The following is a 17,908-nucleotide window of genomic DNA, read 5'->3' on the forward strand; positions in this document are numbered from 1 at the left end:
ACCAAGACCCGGTGCGTCGACGCCCCCTCACCCATTATGAACAAGCTACCCCTGGCCTGCTGCTCAATTGGGTCCCCAAAAAGCAGTCCACCACGCAGCAGCATGTCTTATTACGGGAGAATGTAAATTTGACCAAATTACCCCCATCCTATGTGAACTACATTGGCTTCCACTCCAAGCCAGGATACTGTTCAAGACTGCATGTATCATCTGAAAAGCAGTCATGAGTAGCACACCAGTGTGCCTGGTGGCTAACCTCCACATATCTGGTGTCACATGCTCCTCATGCAGAAAATCAACCAACCAGCTTGAATCATAACTCGTCCGCAGAGAGAGGACTCACAATCCTTCTCTTGTCATGCACCCACTCTATGGGACTCGATCCCGGTGTTGGCTCGGAATGCCCCCGCAATTCTCCAATTTCACAAATCTCTCAAAACATGGCCCTTTCAACAACACCTGACCAAGGACTGATTCCAATGGACACACATACTGCCACACAGACCGCACAGTACTGTGCTACTGTTAAAAGATGCCAGCCCAAATGCTGGTTACACACACTCTGTACAGCGCTCCACTGCTCTCAAGCTAGGTCCGCGCTTTAAACAAAAAGAAAATAATAAAATATACATGTTTTGGTCCCCAGCCAATTTCCTGTGACCACCCAGGAAGATTTAGCACATAAATCTGCCTATGAGGGACTTCATGGCAGTACGCGCTTTCAGTAGCATTGGGATGCCTGTTCTGTACAATCTGCAGGCTAAATGAATCATTTGCATGCTGAAGAAGAGTAGATCCTCCCCCCTCTCTGGTGATAGACAGGTGAAAATGTCATTCAGGGCATGTGCCCCGCCCTTCTGTCCACTGTTGTAAAAGTTGCAAGCATTGCCCACTGAGGCAGCCAGACTGCCCTTATTATAGACAGCTACATTAGAAAATAGGTAACACTGCACACATTTATTTAGGACAATATAAAAACATGAAGACATGCTTACATTGCATACAATAAAATGAACACAGAATGTAGATGTTTGATATAAAATATAGGTCAGCAAAAGGCAGCCATTTTTCCCAAAATGAATGTCACATCATGAATTACAGACGGCTAAAGGCCTTAAATCTCATGGAAAATCAAAAGTGCTGGAAGCACAGAAATATAGTGCTGTGTGTAGCTCAGAACGGGGGGGGGGGCTTGGATAGAAGCCAATGTGCAGTGATTCAGCAGTTTAAATGGTAAGAATGTATTATTTCCAGTGGTGTTGCTTATAAATGAAGCTGGCATAAATTCAGGAAAAGATAAGCTAGGGCGAGGTGACCAATAGAAAACCAGACGGTTAATCTATGAGCTTGTTAGAGCGTGCTAGAAGTCTAAAGCAAATGCGTCATACTCAGAGCTGCTTTTTTTCCAGTTTTAAAGTTGCGAAAACATAACTTGTGATTTAGAAAATGTGGAAAACACCTAGTCATGCCGATTAGCATAAATCAGGTCATTATGACAGGAAATGATATATGGCCTCATTATAAGTTTGACGGCCCGTACACCAGGGTTCCGCTAAGCTCACCGGCACCCTTGTTTCCGGACAGGCAAACTTTGAGTATGCCTCCCGGAGCCACTGTGCCCGACAGGTCTGACCCTGCCGGTTGCAGCGGGAATGGTAGGCAGACCACTCACCGAAGCACCAACACCGCTAGCAACGGTGCCGGTGCTTCTGTGTCCCCACTCGCATAGAATCCCTTAGGACTCTATGAGAATGGGGACTTACAATTTGCCTGCGCCTGACTTCCCGGGCCGCTGGACTCATAATGAGCTGGTCCGGTGGTATTAAGGGTCCAGCAGCAACCCGCCGGTGGCACCGGCAGGGTAGCCGCCAAACTCTTAGTGAGGCCTCATGTATTTCAGGAAGAGTTTATGTCCAATGGAAACCAAGTGATGTTTGACCTTTAAGTACATTGGCCTATCAAAATATAAGGTTCAGATTACCATAACATGATTCTGTAATTTTTGCCATCTTATAAAACCATGATGGATGCAGAAATGCAGTCAGGCATTCATTTCCAGCTTGTAAGACAGGTGATTAAACAAGATGCTCCCAGCGGGCAGTCTGTGTGCCTCTTCCTTGCATGGTGTGTATTTATTGATGGCTGACTGTCACGAGTTATGGGCAAGAACTGGCCTCTTCAACAAGGCTGTACTGTTTCTTATACACTGCAGATTGTCCCATAAGAACGCCACGTGAGCAGTCCAAGGGTTATAATTAGTTGGTGGGCATTACAGCTGGGCGAGGCGTACATCCCTTTCCTGACACCAATATCGCCCTCGGCAGCCTCCGCTAATTGCAGTACATTGAAGAGTTAAAAAGTGAACGCGCCTGAACACAAAAGGGGGTTCCCACTGTCCCGCCAAGAACATGTCTGTGTGTAGGTCAGGCTGCTTCTTAGGGTTTCAGAGGGACGACCTGCGTTCATTTCATGAGGGGTGTCGGGGCTCCCGAGCTGTTTGGATCCTCGGCATTGAAGACACCCACTTGGGCCACCCCAGTCAAAAGATTCTGTACACGCCACTGGTCGAAGAGGGGTTATCGCGTCCGCGTCATCTCTGCAGTGGTGGAAAAGGTAGTGGAAGAAGTGGCATTAGGCAACTCAACTAGTGTATATGGAGTGTCTATGGGGTCCATGAAGGAACAGGCAGTTCATGGAAGAGGAAGAAAGTGCACACATGCAGTCACTGACAAAGAGAGACCAGGCAGTTCGAGCCCGCATTCTCCACAAATGCGCGCTAACTGCTGTAGGAGAGGATAGGATGAGACTTTGAGAAGCTAACATCACATGGATCCGGGAATCTGACCCAATGGTAAAGGGGATTAACCTGGAGTTGGAAGTCCATTGGTTCTTCCAAGAGGGTTCTATGTTGTTACATGGGCAGGTATTTTTCCGATTCGTTTTTTGCAAAAAAACTTTTTGAAAAATAACTCACCAAAATGTATTTTTTATATTTGGGGGTCACCACCAAACGCCCCTCTCTCCTATTATTTACTCCATACTCCCCACTCCTTAGCCCTTAAATGCCCTTAGCCCACCCCCCTATATTTTCCCATGAGTTTTTTCATTGAGAAATGTTCTGCAAATATCGCCTCGGAAAATGGTGACGTAACAATGTCGTACCTGCAAGAGATGCAATGGAGACCTATTGGGGCATTAACGGAATTAGACGAAAGCAAACAAAATGAATGAAATAATGACTGTTCGCGCAACAGAACTGTGTTAGAGAAAATGGAGTGCTGTCACCCCATGAAAGAGGGGTTGGCTTAGGCGGGAAATGGGGTAAACGCTGCATATCAAATGCGGAGGCATGCTTTCAGAAGTGCGGCATCCGTCATGCTGGAATTCAGACAGAAATGACGGATCTGCATAACTCTTCGCATGATGACATCTGAGTACTTCTGGGATTGAATTATGAGAAAATGAAGAGGAGAAAAATGAAAGCGAATGAGCTCATTATTCTAACACAAAAGCATTTGAATAAAGTGGTTTTCTAATTGGCGGAAGCCTAATTGCCCATTCTGAAAAGCCATTAGGGCTGCAATTGATTAGCAGAGCGATGGGATTATAAACACAAGTGGCTGCAGCGCGTGTGGTGTTCTCTCACACTCCAGAAAGCCTTGAAATGAAATGAAATATTAGCATCGTTTTGGCTGCCTGCCACACATCATGGATTTTAGAACCCCCCCCCATACTGCTGTTGATAATTGGTGGCACCCTTTTCTCGTTGGGTCCCCAGGCAAATGCACAGCCACAGCCAGGACCCCAGCTCCACTGCACAGTGTCACGTGATATTCTGTGGGGTGCAGACAGTGTTGTCTTTAGTGAGTGTGCCGTAAAGGGGATCATGCAGGCTGGAAAAAGGACCACCTCCTCCGCCATTTTCTGTCTATCCTGATCTTCCCAGCCTGTCCTGAAAATGTTGCAACTGTTTTCACCTCCCCCCTTTAGAACTTTGTAAGGCGCTCCGAGCTCATCTGGGGAGAGCCAGCACTGATCAAATGTTTAAATAAAAGAAATACCTGGGAGACAGATGGTAACTGAGCAGCAAGCACTGTGGAGAGAAGTAGTGCTGGGTCATGCCTGGCAATCCATGGCAGCCGGGACAGAATGCCATCTGGCAAGGCTGGGACAGCCTGAACCTTTTTTGATTTGTAGCCATAAAAGGATGCAGGCAAAGGGAGGTAAATGCTCCATGCCACAAACTAGCCCATGTGAACAATCTACTGACATGCACTGCTCCTGCCCTTCTGTGGCAGAAAGGCAGGTTCAAAGTTCTCATGTGCGTTCCTGAACTCGGCTTGTTCTGGGACACAATGTTCCAGCAATGAGAGGTGGCTTATTAACTGCAAGTGCTTCCGATTCAAAATATAACAACTGTGTGCCCCTAGTCGGCATAGTGGCACATTGCTATCTAAATATAAGTCATGTCTGGTTATGACATGGTGGCTACTGGGATCACACAATTGCAAAGCCACAAGCATTTGGATGTCATATTAGTGCCAAATCGGTGAGGTGGCTGTGGTGGATTAGTGTCAGCCCTGGCTGCACCCACAGCAACCACGCGTGGTTTGGCCCTGGAAGTTTCTCTTTTTATCCAGTGATGGAAAGGCAACTCCTTCCTCCAGGAGACAGGAACCCTTTCTGTATAGTTCCCTGATAACTGGTACTTTATAGACAGACCTGACATGACAACGGCACTCTCACACCAGGGTGCTGATTCTGACACCAGGCTGCTGATTACTGGAGTTCTTTTGAAGTAGACTGACAGAGGAAGGGGTAGGAGTTATAAAAAAATAACTCGCAGGAGAGGTTTAACCTAGAGAGGGGTTCCACGTCTTGGATTTTTCTGGGATGCCACAAATGTCCTGACCCCGCTCGACTTCCTGCAGACAAGACACTCTGGGTATGACATCAGAAAGCAAAAGACACTTCTTACGGCAGTCTGGAGTGGGCCGTTGACCACAGGATTGCTTTGGGCCAATCCACTGTAGCAGTCTGCCTTTGTAAGGTGGGGGAACCCTGCCCATAGTTGATTCCTCTTAGGACCTCAAGGCAAAAAGAATTCACCCTGACCTCTGTTTGGGATGAAGACATGAGGAAAACTTGGCTGCCCGCCTCAAGGATACATTAGGGGTGAAAATGCTGAGGACCAGGGCTGCTCTATGCTGCCTGTGAACTGCAAACAGGATCCTGCTCAGTGGAGAAGAAGGACCTCAACAGGTGCCAGGCAAGCTTCCGGGAGTGGGGTTGCAGAAACAAAGGACTCCCAAGAGACCCAGGATTGGTCCTCCCAGCAACCCAGAAGCAGCTCAGAACTCGGTTTATCACCTCAAGACCCCTTCGAGCTGGCTCAACCCCCCATGACACGCTTTGAGCGGCTACAGGACCTGTATGCACTTGAAAACGCTTACCTGCTTCTATGTCACAACATTGATTCGACCCAGCACTGCGGATCGCAGCTGGAACTCGACCTCTGGCTTTTTACTGTCGACCGATCAGAAGCATCGACTCAACCAAACCCGAAAGTCATCTTCACCCTCAGGGAAGTCTGCGACTCGCCTGTCGCAAACACCAAACTGACCCAGTGGAAGCATCTTCTCAACCTTACTCGACCACCAGATCGTCTTGAATGCAATGCAGACTTCATCGACAGAGACCACATCTCAAATCTGCCTCAACGCCAACTCACCATTGCAACAGCACGACCTGACTGTCTCAAAATGAGCTCAACTGAAGAAAAGCACCAAGAAGGTCTGGTTACTCGACTTTGTGTCACCACTTTATATCCTCTCCCTTTCGAGTTATTCCTCTCTTGTCTTTCGTCCCCTTGTTTCTTCCTCCACTCCTTTTCCACCTACGTTTCACTCTTGGACCCTTTCCAGGGCTATCTGTGTCTTTCCTGTTGCGCGCATGTGCTCTAGCACGCCTACTCTCCTCGCTCCACTTTGACTTCTCGCTGAGTCTTCTTTCCTGCTCACCTCGCCTCCACCGTTCTCTTCGGCCCACTCCACCCACTTAGTCACGCTGTCTCCTCTGCGCTCTACTGCTCACTCCACTCTCGTGCTCTCCTTGCTGCCAGCATTCTCTCCTACTCTCTATTCTTACCTCCACCAGCCACCGCTGACTGCCTCACCAGATCCATCACCACCGTCATCACCTCTCTGCACTGGTTCTCCAAGCATTGGGCATTGGGCCAGGGGGCCGGCCAAACTTCCATCAGCTGTGCTGAAGCGTATTCGCTGTCACGGGCGACGTGGCACAGCGTGGAAACACATGAAGGCAGGCGTCTTCAATGTTGCCCTCGCAACGCCACAGTACCTGCTGCAGTGCACAGAATTGTCCAGGAACTGTCACCAGTGCCGACCCTAGGCACGGGCCTTCTGTGCCGTCGTCCAGGGCCACGCAGTCATGGGGGTCATGTGTAAATCAAGAGGGGCTCTGCAGTATCGAGTCCAAGTACAATGCTTCTTCATCTGTCGCAGCGCGCCCATTGTTTTGGACAAGATGCCTCAATAAATGACATAATAATAATAATATTAATAATAATAATAATAACAATAATGTTCCTAACATTTTGGTTGAAAGAACTGAAACATATATTTGTATTCTGAAAACACGCAGAAAGCACCAGTCTGCCGCCGCCGCCTAAATCAAGGCCTTCGTCCATGACAATTAAAGAATGCTGTGCAGTTTTTTTAAAAAGGTCTCCCTAATGTTCATGTGTTCTTATTTGAGACACCAAAAAGCAGATTTTACTTGTTGAAAGTCAAATTTTCTCTCATCCTTTATGATATGATATATGATTGGTTATTTATAATGCGCTTAATGTCCAGAGGTTTCTAAGCGTGGACCCGGGGATCGAACCTGTGTTGCTCCATGTCGTCTTGCTTCCAAGGTGAGCGCATTGCCCCTGAGCTATCCTCCCGAGAAGCATTCCTTAGTCAAACAATGGAAAAAAACCAGGGAACCTTTTCACACATTTTTGTTCTGACTATAAGTCTTGAAAGTATGTTTACAAAACCCACAGCCAATGTTTTATTTGTTTAATGTTTAAGATGAGGGAAGATGAGGGAAACTAACTCCTCAATCATACAGTTTTGCTTAAAATATTTCTTTAAATATATTTGTTTGAGTACTTTATTATAAGTTGTGTACTTTTCAAGTCACCTTTATGGAACAGAGTATTGTTGAAAGCAAAACATGAGGATGAGGAAGGAGACTGGGAGAGGGCCTGTCCATCAGACAGGAGAGGATGAGGAGGGGGATGGGGAGAGGGCCTGTCCATCATGATCGTTAGCTGGGAACGTGGGAAGGGAGACTGCTGGCCTAGAGACTGGAGAGGATGAGAAGGAGAGAGGATGAGAGGGCCTGTCCATTATCTGGGGACGTGGGAAGGGAGATTACTGGCCTAGAGACTGGAGAGGATGAGGACGGAGAGGAGGAGAGGACCTGTCCATCATGAGCGTTAGCTGGGGATGAGGGAAGGGAGTCTGCTGGCCTAGAGACGGGAGAGGATGAGGAGGGGGAAAGGGAGAGGGCCTGTCTGTCATGATCATCAGCTGGGGATGTGGGAAGGGAGACTGCTGGCCTAGAGAGAGAATGCGACGGAGTGTAGTTGTCCTGTTTCAGGGTCTCGTTGTGACAATACTGCTCCCATGGCTATTTTTGAAGCATCTGTCTCAACTATATAAGGTAGGTCTGGTCGTGGATGTCGAAGGACTGGTGCTGTAGTGAATGCTAGCTTCAACTTCTGGAAGGCTTCTTCAGCTTCTGTCGACCAATGTAACTTTTGATTTTTCTTTAACAAGGAGGTAATTGTTTGTACAATTTGTGAAAACCCAGGTATAAACCGATGGTAAAAGTTGGCAAATCCGAGCACGCTTTGCACTCCTTTCGTGGATGTTGGTGAGAGCCATTGGAGGATTACATCCACCTTTAGAGTATCCATATGTACGCCTTGTGGTGCGAGTATGAAACCGAGAAACTCGACCTTGGTTACATGGAAAAAACATTTTCCCAACTTGGCATACAATTGGTGTTGTCAACGCTTCACTAAGACTGCCCGGACATGGCCTACATGTTCTTCCATGGAATTTGAGTAGATAAGAATGTTGTCAATGTAAACAAGAGCACAAACGTCCAGTAGTTCACGGAGTACATCATTCATAAAGAATTGGAACGCCGCAGGGGCATTGCATAGCCCGAAGGGCATGACCTGGTATTCAAAGAGGCTGTACTTTGTGCGGAAGGCCCTTTCCCACCTGTCTCCCTCTTTTACTCTTACAATATGGTATGCTCCTCTTAAATCCAGTTTTGTGTAGATATGAGCATGTCTCACTTGGTCCAGGAGCTCTGGTATGTGATCTGATTGATGGCTCTATAGTCGATGCAAGTTCTTAAGTCCCCCTCCTTTTGGCACGAAGAATAAGGGCGGGGAGGCAGGTGACTTGGATGGGCGAATGAAACCCTTTGCCAGGTACTGATCTAGGTAAATTCTAAGATGATGATTTTCCTGTTCTGTTAGAGCATAAATTCGGCTGCAAGGGATCTGGGCTCCAGGTACAAGATCTATTTGACAATCGTAGGGTCTGTGCAGGTGCAGAACATTGGCTTGCTCTTTTTTGAAGACATCCTGGTGATCTTGGTATTCAAGTATTCAAGCGGTAAGGAGCTAATGAGGTCTAACACAATTCCTTTCTTCGGTTTTAGATTGGTGTCATCTTTTTTGTAACATGTGTCAGCACAATCATGAGGAAATGTCAGAACTCGTTTTCGCCAGTCGATCCTAGGATTTTGGGTCTCCAGCCAGGGCATTCCCAATATCGTCTGGAACTGAGGAGCACCGATGGGATCGAAAGTAATGTCCTCTTGATGCCCGTCCTGACACAGAAGCTTGACTTTCTCTGTGTATTGTGTCACCGGGCCGGATGATAGCTGAGAACCATCCACAGCAGTAACGTTTTCTGAGTTCTGCTTCAGTTGGAGAGGAAGGCCTATTCGGAGAGCCAAATCCTGGTCAATGTAGTTACCCACAGCTCCACAATCAATATATGCCTCCAAGGCATGTATTTTTGATGGTTGCTTGTGATTCACCAAAAGCACTGGAAGGACTAGATGTGAGGTATGTACGGGTTCCTTTTTCATGCTCAACAAGCAGACCCCTACACTTACCAGGCAGTGGCGTTTCCCGAGTTCAGATCTTCTTCTTCATCAGTTTTGTCTGTTGCCCCAACCGCTTTCTTGGGTGGTTTTACCGGGCAGTCACGGAGGAAGTGACCTGCTTGTCCACAATATAAGCAAAGCTGTTGTTGTCTTCTTGTTTCCCTTTCTGCTTTGGTAAGGGGACTTCATAATCCACCAATTTGCATTGGCTCAGACTGTTCATGTGGTTTAGTCTGATTCTCACGAGGTTGTGCGTAAACTGACCGTCCCTCTGATCTAGCTCGATCCATTTTCCGATTCTGCAACCTATGATAGAGTTGTACCGTCAGGTCTATGTAGTCCGCACACCTCTCAGGGGGATTCACCACTTGCGCCAACACATCCTTAAGTGCTCCACGTAACCCTCGGTAAAAGAGTGTAGTCCTCTTCTCTTCTGGCCAGTTGGTCTGGGCTATGAGATGATTGAAGGTTTCAAGATAGGTTAATAGATCTTGACTCCCTTGTCTGAGTGACAACAACTCGTTGTCCAGAGCTTGTCCTTGAGTATGACGGGCAAACAATTTCTCCATCTCATGTTGGAAATTTCCAAAGTTCCGGAGTAAAGGGTCATCTTGATTTACAAAAGGTATAGACCAGTCCACCGTACTACCTCCTAAATATGAGAGTACAAACGCCACTTTGGCTTGGTCATTAAGAAAGACTCCTGGTCTGCACAAGAAATGAAGGCATAAATACAGCAAACTTGTTTGGGTCGCCGATGAAGTGTTTGCAGGGGCTAGAGGCACTGCTCCTGGAAGAATCACCTGAGCCGTTGTTGAATGAGAAGAATGGGTCCCTCCAGGCAGTGGAACCTGTCCTGCTTGTGCTTGTAGCATTTGTCTTGCCAATTTGTCAGTTCTTTCTCGAGTTACAATAAGATCCATCCGTAATGCGTTGGTTTCCTGTCTTAAAGCATGTACTTCAGCCCGTAATTCCCCTAGTAAGAGGGCTAACTGATCTGTTCTGAAGTTTCCATAACGCCCAGGCAGAGAGTATTAGAGACTTTGCATTCTGTTATGCTCACCTGGTCTCTGCGGAGGCATTGGGGCACGGTTGCAGCTGTCCCTGAACTCGAATCACCCCCTTCAGGCCTCTCCCTCAGTAGAAAAGCTGTGAGCAGTGGTACGTGGTGATACTGCTCCTGCATGGAGATAAGAGTGTGTGAGTGCGCCAATCTGTGATTGTTGTACCTTGCAAACCCTTCACCCCAAAGTACGGTTTCTGTGAGCATACGCCGGCCCCTAAAGCTCATCTGTGAATTATGGAAGATAAGCTCTCTGTCCTGCTACTTCTGGGATCTAGTTCCTTCACTGATCCCTGATAAGGATTAGTCCAGTCCAGCTGTGACTATGCTTCTCCTTATGAATGGCAAGTCTTTCTTGAGCTCTTGTGATGCTGTTTGTTCTGTTTAATGTCTTTATATGTTGCTCCTATTTATGCCCGCAATAATGTCTCTCTTCTGTTTTCTTTCCTTAGATGGAAATGCGGCCTCAATGCAGCTGTGAGACGCGAGATGCGGCCGGATGGAAGATGGATGCTACTGCAATGTTCGACAGCAGGTAAGTGATGGTTTAAGGAAAAGCGCGAAGTATGGCAAAGCACAACCTTAAACTGTTTTTTCGATGTCTAACCTTGTTTTCTGTTTTTCCCTGCAGGCGCTGCTGTCGACAATGGAGCGTGTCGTGCTGCGGTGCCAAGATGAAGATTTCGGCGTTCCGGAAAGTGTAAAGATGAATACTTGGTTCGCTGAAGAGATGTACAGGTAAGAACAGCTTCCCCCAGTTGGTAAGTATGCTGGCAGGAAGCAAGATGTCCAGGAAGCAGGATCTTCAAAGGTAAGTCTGACCTCAGGCGACGGTGAGTGGTACGCTGCTTGCAAATGCAGAATAACGTGAAGCGTCTGGCTTGAGGATCGGGGCAGCTTATATAGCTGAGATAGTGGGAAACGCCCATTAGGGTAGGCTTACCAGCCACACCCTGCCACTCCTAGAGAGTGAGCACGTGGGAAGGCAATCCATTAGCAGCCACACCCAACAATGCACTTGGGGCTGCTAATGGATGGAATGTTCAAGGTTAATGCATCTGAAGTGCTATGTCCATAATAAAATCTTTTTGTTGTAAAATGGATGTTCTTGTTTACTTTTGTTTGTGAGCCTGGTGCCAAAGGTGCCAGGACAGTGTCCACCCAGGTCTCCAGTGCATGCGACCCCTGCATGCCTGTGCCCCTGACTTCATGACCATGACAGTTGCAGACCCTTTATTCTCGAGGGTATCTTCTTAAGATGGGATACCTGTGTGGCTTTGTGGATATTCAAATCAGGATGCACTTCAAAGTTTAGGTTCCCAGCTAAGCGCACTGCCCTGTCTCTGCTGCCTCAGTCAGTCATTCTAACCCTGACACCTTTCTTTGTGTTTACAGTGTGCTGTGAAGACAGGACTTCTCTTAAGCCATGCCAGGCTCCTCTGCAAATCCTTGTTATACACCGTTCCGCCTCAGACTTCTTCCCTGCATTGCATTGCACTACTCCTGTTAAAGGCTAGCCACAGGGTTAACCCTGAATCTGGACTTAATGGTGTAAATCTGAATTACTTGGATATCTGCAATTCACACCAAAAAACAAGAAGGCTGAGGGACAAAAATAGAATCAAGGGGGTACTGGGCTCAAGTTCAGGCAAAATCAGAGTGCGTCAGTGAGTGTGTGCGTGAGAGTGAGTGTGAGAGTGTTCATGCGTCTGTCCATCTATCCCTTGAGTCTGGCAGTGGCAAGTCTTTTGAACTTTCTCATTCTTTTAATTTGGACAAAATGCTGCCCTCAAAGCCCACCCCACCAGGCCTGAACATACAGAGAAACCCAACACTGGCTTGTGCTTAGGTACGCAAAACACTCCTGGGTAAGGGAGCACTGGGGCAGCATTTCAAGGGGAGGGGAGGGGAAGACCTGGCTACTTCTGCCTTATCACCAGTATGTAGATAAAAAGGCTCAGATGCAGTAACCCAGAGGAAGAGGAAGGAGGGGTGGGGGAAGGGAGGAACAGGGAATAGCCATTGAAACCAGTACAAATTCACTACAAGCAGCACTTATGCCATAACAAAGCAACAAGTGCAACTCAGCCACTACTATCACTGTGAGCGGCGTTGGTATTTAGCCAAGTGCTAGAAGTCCCAGGTTTTCAATATTATTATTATTATTATTATTATTATTGTTATTAGGATATTTATTGAGTGTGGACCTGACTTCGGGAAGCAACACAGTCCTTTACAATCAAAGGGACATGGTGAGGGAAGCAGAGAAACAAGAGAGCGGAGAGCAAACCACAGGAGAGGGGGGAGATCAATTGTCAGCAATGGATGTACAAGTAACTAGGGGAGGAAACAGTGGGGATCAGGTCTCAGGTAGGGTGCGTAGGGCATGGTGCATGGAGATAGGTGTTTGGGAGGAGCCATTCCTTAATGAGCAGGGTCTTCAGCTCCTTCATGAACTGCAGAAGCGATGGGGCAAGTCTGATGTTGATGAGGAGGAGGTTCCAGAGTCTTGGGACGTAGACAGAGAAGGCATGTCTTCTGGTTCTTTCCTTCCTGCATAGGCAGAGTTCAAGTCTGCACATCTTTACGTATGGTGGATCGCAGGCCTCCGGAGATGCTGAGTTTCTCAGTGAGGTAAGTTGGGTCCAGAGGGTGACAGCATTGTAGAAGATGCAACAGGATTTGAAGATGATGAAAACGTGCATTAGGAGCCAGTGCAGTTTGATGAGGAACATGGTGATGTGGTCGGAATTTCGGAGTCCTTCGAGTTGTGTGGGACACATTTCAGGGCTGCCGTCGACAGAAGGCCTTCCAAAAGGGCATTGCCACCATTCAGGTGGGACTGGGCCAAGGCTCGGACAGCAGATTGGAAGTTGTTTCTGGGATGAAGGGCTTGATGAAAGCACTCACAGGACAAGGCCTCAGTGTTGAGTGATGCCGGTGTTTGGCGGCGATGGGGTGGCGGCGTAGATTGTGAGCACGGAGGACTTCACCCACCGGTCTGCAACCACAAAGTAAGAAGGTGCGGGGAGAGTTAGCTTTGCTACACTCCACACAACCTCCCCTGACCTTTGCCCCTTCTCCCTCTTGCGTACGCGTTGCTCACACTAGTGTCTCCCATGCATACGTGCATTCCCTCACATCTTAGGCTGAGGGCGCCTCCTCCGGCTTTCTCAGGTCATGTGCACTCCCCTGCAACTCAGGTTGTGTGCACACTCCTTGCTTTTCTTGCTGTGTGTGCTCCCCCACCTTCTCAGGCTGCATGCACTGCCCTGCAACTCATGCCGCTTTCGCTGCCCTGCATCTTAGGCCGCGTGCGCTGCCCTGCAACTCAGGCCGTGTGCACTCTCTTGCTTCTCTTGTCGTATGCACTCCCTCTCATCATAGGCCAGGTGCGTTCCCACCCTCCTCTCGTATTTCAGCCCCTTTCCCTTCTTGACCTATTGTGTACTGTATTGGACATTGTGCTGGAATTACATTGCATTGCCTGCATTCTTCACTTCTAGGCTCATTGTGTTGCTCTGTGCTTTGCTGTTGGTTCTGTATTATATCTGAATTTGCAAGTCCCTTGTTTTTGTTCTTTGTTGTTCTGCCCTCCCGTTCGTGTCCCTCCCTTGTGCCTCCCTCCTGTCTTCACCTCAGCATGCCCCCTCTTAGGGCTCCCTCCCCTCTTTCCTCCCTGCACCCTCTATGGTGCGCTCTGTCTCACTTATCGTCTCTAACTGATTTCTATCGACTATCCTATCCCTCTCTCTAAATCTGGCAGGAAGAAGCTCAAAAGGGACATCCTGGTGCCTCCAACCCAGGCCTCCTTATCTCTGATACCCACCCAGGCTTTCTCCACACAGACCCTTATTGATATCCTCTGTGTCGTTCGTTCATGTGTGTTTTCTCTCTCTCTCTCTCTCTCTCTCTCTCTCTCTCTCTCTCTCTCTCTCTCTCTCTCTCTCTCTCTCTCTCTCTCTCTCTCTCTCTCTCTCTTCTCTCTCTCTCTCTCTCTCTCTCTCTCTCTCTCTCTCTCTCTCTCTCTCTCTCTCTCTCTCTCTCTCTCTCTCTCTCTCTCTCTCTCTCCTCTCTCTCTCTCTCTCTCTCTCTCTCTCTCTCTCTCTCTCTCTCTCTCTCTCTTCTCTCTCTCTCTCTCTCTCTCTCTCTCTCTCTCTCTCTCTCTCTCTCTCTCTCTCTCTCTCTCTCTCTCTCTCTCTCTCTCTCTCTCTCTCTCTCTCTCTCTCTCTCTCTCTCTCTCTCCCTCTCCCTCTCCCTCTCCCTCTCCCTCTCCCCCTCCCTCTCCCTCTCCCTCTCCCCCTCCCTCCCTCCCTCCCTCCCTCCCTCCCTCCCTCCCTCCCTCCCTCCCTCCCTCTCCCCCTCCCCCCCCTTCCCTACCTCCCTCCCTCTGTTTATGAGCCACCGCTGGCTGCACTTATAGAGTTCAAACAAAAAGACTGGCCGTTTCCAGTGCTCACAATATGCTCTTCTACAAACAGCTGTAATTTGCGATATACATTAATTCATAATTAATTGAGAAGTCATTATAATGTGCACAATTAATACATTGACTCTTTATCAAAAGTGCCCAAACTCTTGTTCTATTTTCCTTAAAGGCAATAGCAGTCTTGACAGTGTACGCTCATAAACAAATGCATTTCGGGATCTAATTCCATCTTCAGGGCTGAGCACTGGTAGAATCACAGGGTGTAATAGCAAAAGCAAAATGGAATACGGAAAATGTACATCATAGCGTATAATATTTGTTAGGGAGAATTCTCTGTTTAGGCTGAATTCCCTAACCTAGTGAGTCCCCCAGCAGCTTTGCTGGATTTCTGGAGTTTTTTTTTTTCATTCTGCCAAGAGCGAGACTCTTTTCCTCCCACTCTTGGACATGATTTGTGGTATTTCTTTGAATGTCAATGTGTTATATGGGCTATGGGGTCTTTTACTCCATAGGGTCTCATGTGATTTGCTATGTGTGTTACACAGCACCCTCCGTGCCGTAACACTGGGGTGTCCTAGGTGACCCCCACCATAGACTCCATACCCTGGGACTGACCACTGTCTCCCAGGGCATGTAAAGTCACCATTGGCTTTACTAGACCTAAATTTACTAACAGAACCAGTACAAACCCTCCTATTGTGGACATACTGGTAGGGGTAATTCGATTACCCCTGGGTCTGTTGTTCGAGGGGGCACTGTCCCGTCCCCCCACGTCCAGTTTTGGCTGGTGACAGTGGATACTACTTTTTATATTCGACCGCGAATATATTCCTATGGGATTTTCCCATTGTTCGAGGCTAATACTTTTTTCACATTAGTCTCTAACATACCTCCGGTTTATTTATTTAAAATAAATTCACCGGTTGGTATTTTCTGCCAGAACTCGGTTTTTAAAATGGCGTATGTGTTCGCCTCTGTAACTCCAAACCAAAGGTTGAGCCCTTTGTTCCACTTTTGGCGGGCTTCTGCACAGAAGCCCTCCAGAGTGGTGTCATTCTTTCTGGGTACCACAGGGGGTGCGGGAGGGGGCTTAGGCACCCTGGACTGAGTTGCCTTGCCAACTCAAGTCGCACTCTGTTGTGATTGGCCCAAGTGGTGAGCCGCCCCCTCACCACTTAGCATGTGTGATTGACAGCTAGGCTGAATGAATGGGGGTTTTCTGCATAAAAGCAGGGCTTTGGGGACTGGAACCTCAGAAGTCGCCACAGGACCTAGGAATCCGATGAGGGAGAAGCTGAGCCAACCTGCAACGACGACACCACCGGTGGAGCCCTGCTGAACCGACTCCCACTTCCCAACGACAGAGGAGATCTCCCTGCCGGAGAGTCTTCTTCCCTTTGAGTCGTGGGAACAACCAGTCCCTTGCTTTTTCTTCGCTTCCAGGACGTCTAGTGGTCTACGACGCGATCATCTCTTCTTCTGGAAAAGTCCCGACTTGCATCCACCACCAGGAACAACTGCCCCCGCCGGAGCTGTCTCTCCACTTTCAAGGTACTGTGTCCGCCTGGCTTCCCTTGAAACGGTTAGCGTGAGGTGTCTTACATCCTTACCTTTCCACTGGGTCGCCTCCAGATCTTCTTAACTTTTGTTCTAAAACTGGTCCAACCTTTCTGTGACATTTTGCTACAAAGACTACAAAGTGCATTTCCACTGTGGTATTTTTGGGACATACCACCTTGCCTCTCTCCGAGTGGGCATGCCCTCTGAACTTTGTGATCTACAGTAGACCCTGCCTTGCTTGCCTTGCATTTGTTTCGTAAAAGTGTTGGTACTGAGTTGGTTTCAAACCCTGCCTTTTTCTCTCCCTTTCTAACGAATACTAGAGTGCCATCTAGGTTAAGCACTCACCTCTGTCTGCAAATAAGTGGTGCCGTTGAACCTAGACTTGTCGAAATATTGTTATGGGATTGATATATACTTATAGTAACTGTGATTGAAGTTGTTTGCCATATTAGTGCCAGTGTGTTTTTCATAGATGTGTTTTTAAATAAATAATTATATATCTTTACACCCAAGCTCTGATCAGTGTCTGCTTGTTCTACTGTGTAAATTGCCCTATCTTGTATACTCTAAATACTGCCTAACTCTTCTTGAGGGAAGTCTGACTGCTCAGCCACAGCTACCAGGTAAATCTGGGTGGTGCAGACTGCTACCAATTGGGTTTACTGCTAACTCCTGTAGTCTTAAACTTTTTGCAGTGGTCCCAGAGGGAACTGCACAGGTTTCTGCCTAACATTATTGATAAGAAAGGGAAATTCAAAAGATAGGAAATTCAAAAGATGTACATACCCAGACATCAGACATTATGAAATGCATTAAAGATAAAAGAAAAAGCTGTTTAGAGATTTGTAATGAGCACATTATTAATATTGTGCAGTCTTTCCTGCACGCGTAAATAAACCACATATACCGAAATGTACCTGTAGTAATTATGCCTGTGTATCTGTAAAAACAACAAGAGCAACCTTAATACCCAAACGCATGCTGTTTGGAATCTCTCAAGTATTGAAAAGAAGCCCTTACCTGGGCAGTAGTTCATAATAGCTACGTGTTAAGCCATCAGAATCCCTGATCTACTAAAAAGTATGCGTGTTATAGAGATGTGTGCGTCCCGAATCTAATTCATGGACTGATCTTGATCAGTTCTACAACTTGCCCTCGCTTGTTGCCAGGCGGTCGCAGAGAGAGGCTCAACTACTCGTGAGAACGCCGGTTTCTTATATATACTTGGTTGTCCTGGAAACCGTTTGGCGCTGTGACATCACACGTTGCTGAACGCGATGATGTCATCAGCGTGTCCCGTTCCCTCTGAGTGAACAAAAGGACCGGGTAGGCCCATGGCAGCACGTAATGTGCATACAACTTCATATATAGGTTTAAACATAAGTGTACCATCCAGAGGTGTTGCTAGGGGGGTTCCTGAGGGGACTATAGCCCCTGGTCTTTTGGTTGTAGCCCCGTATAGAAGCTCAGGAGCTACAAACAAAAGGTTAGCTAGCCCTTAGTCCCAACAGCCCCGACAGGTAAGAGTATTGTGACATCAGTGGTGTTTAAATTAAACCAATGCATGGGCAGTATCAACATGATGATACCTGACACCTCTCCATAAATGGGGGTAAATGACAATGATGCCAACATACCTAAAATGAGTC

Source organism: Ambystoma mexicanum, chromosome 4q (genome assembly GCF_040938575.1).
Source record: "Ambystoma mexicanum isolate Mex_15411 chromosome 4q, UKY_AmexF1_1, whole genome shotgun sequence".
NCBI classification, from domain to species: Eukaryota; Metazoa; Chordata; class Amphibia; order Caudata; family Ambystomatidae; genus Ambystoma; species Ambystoma mexicanum.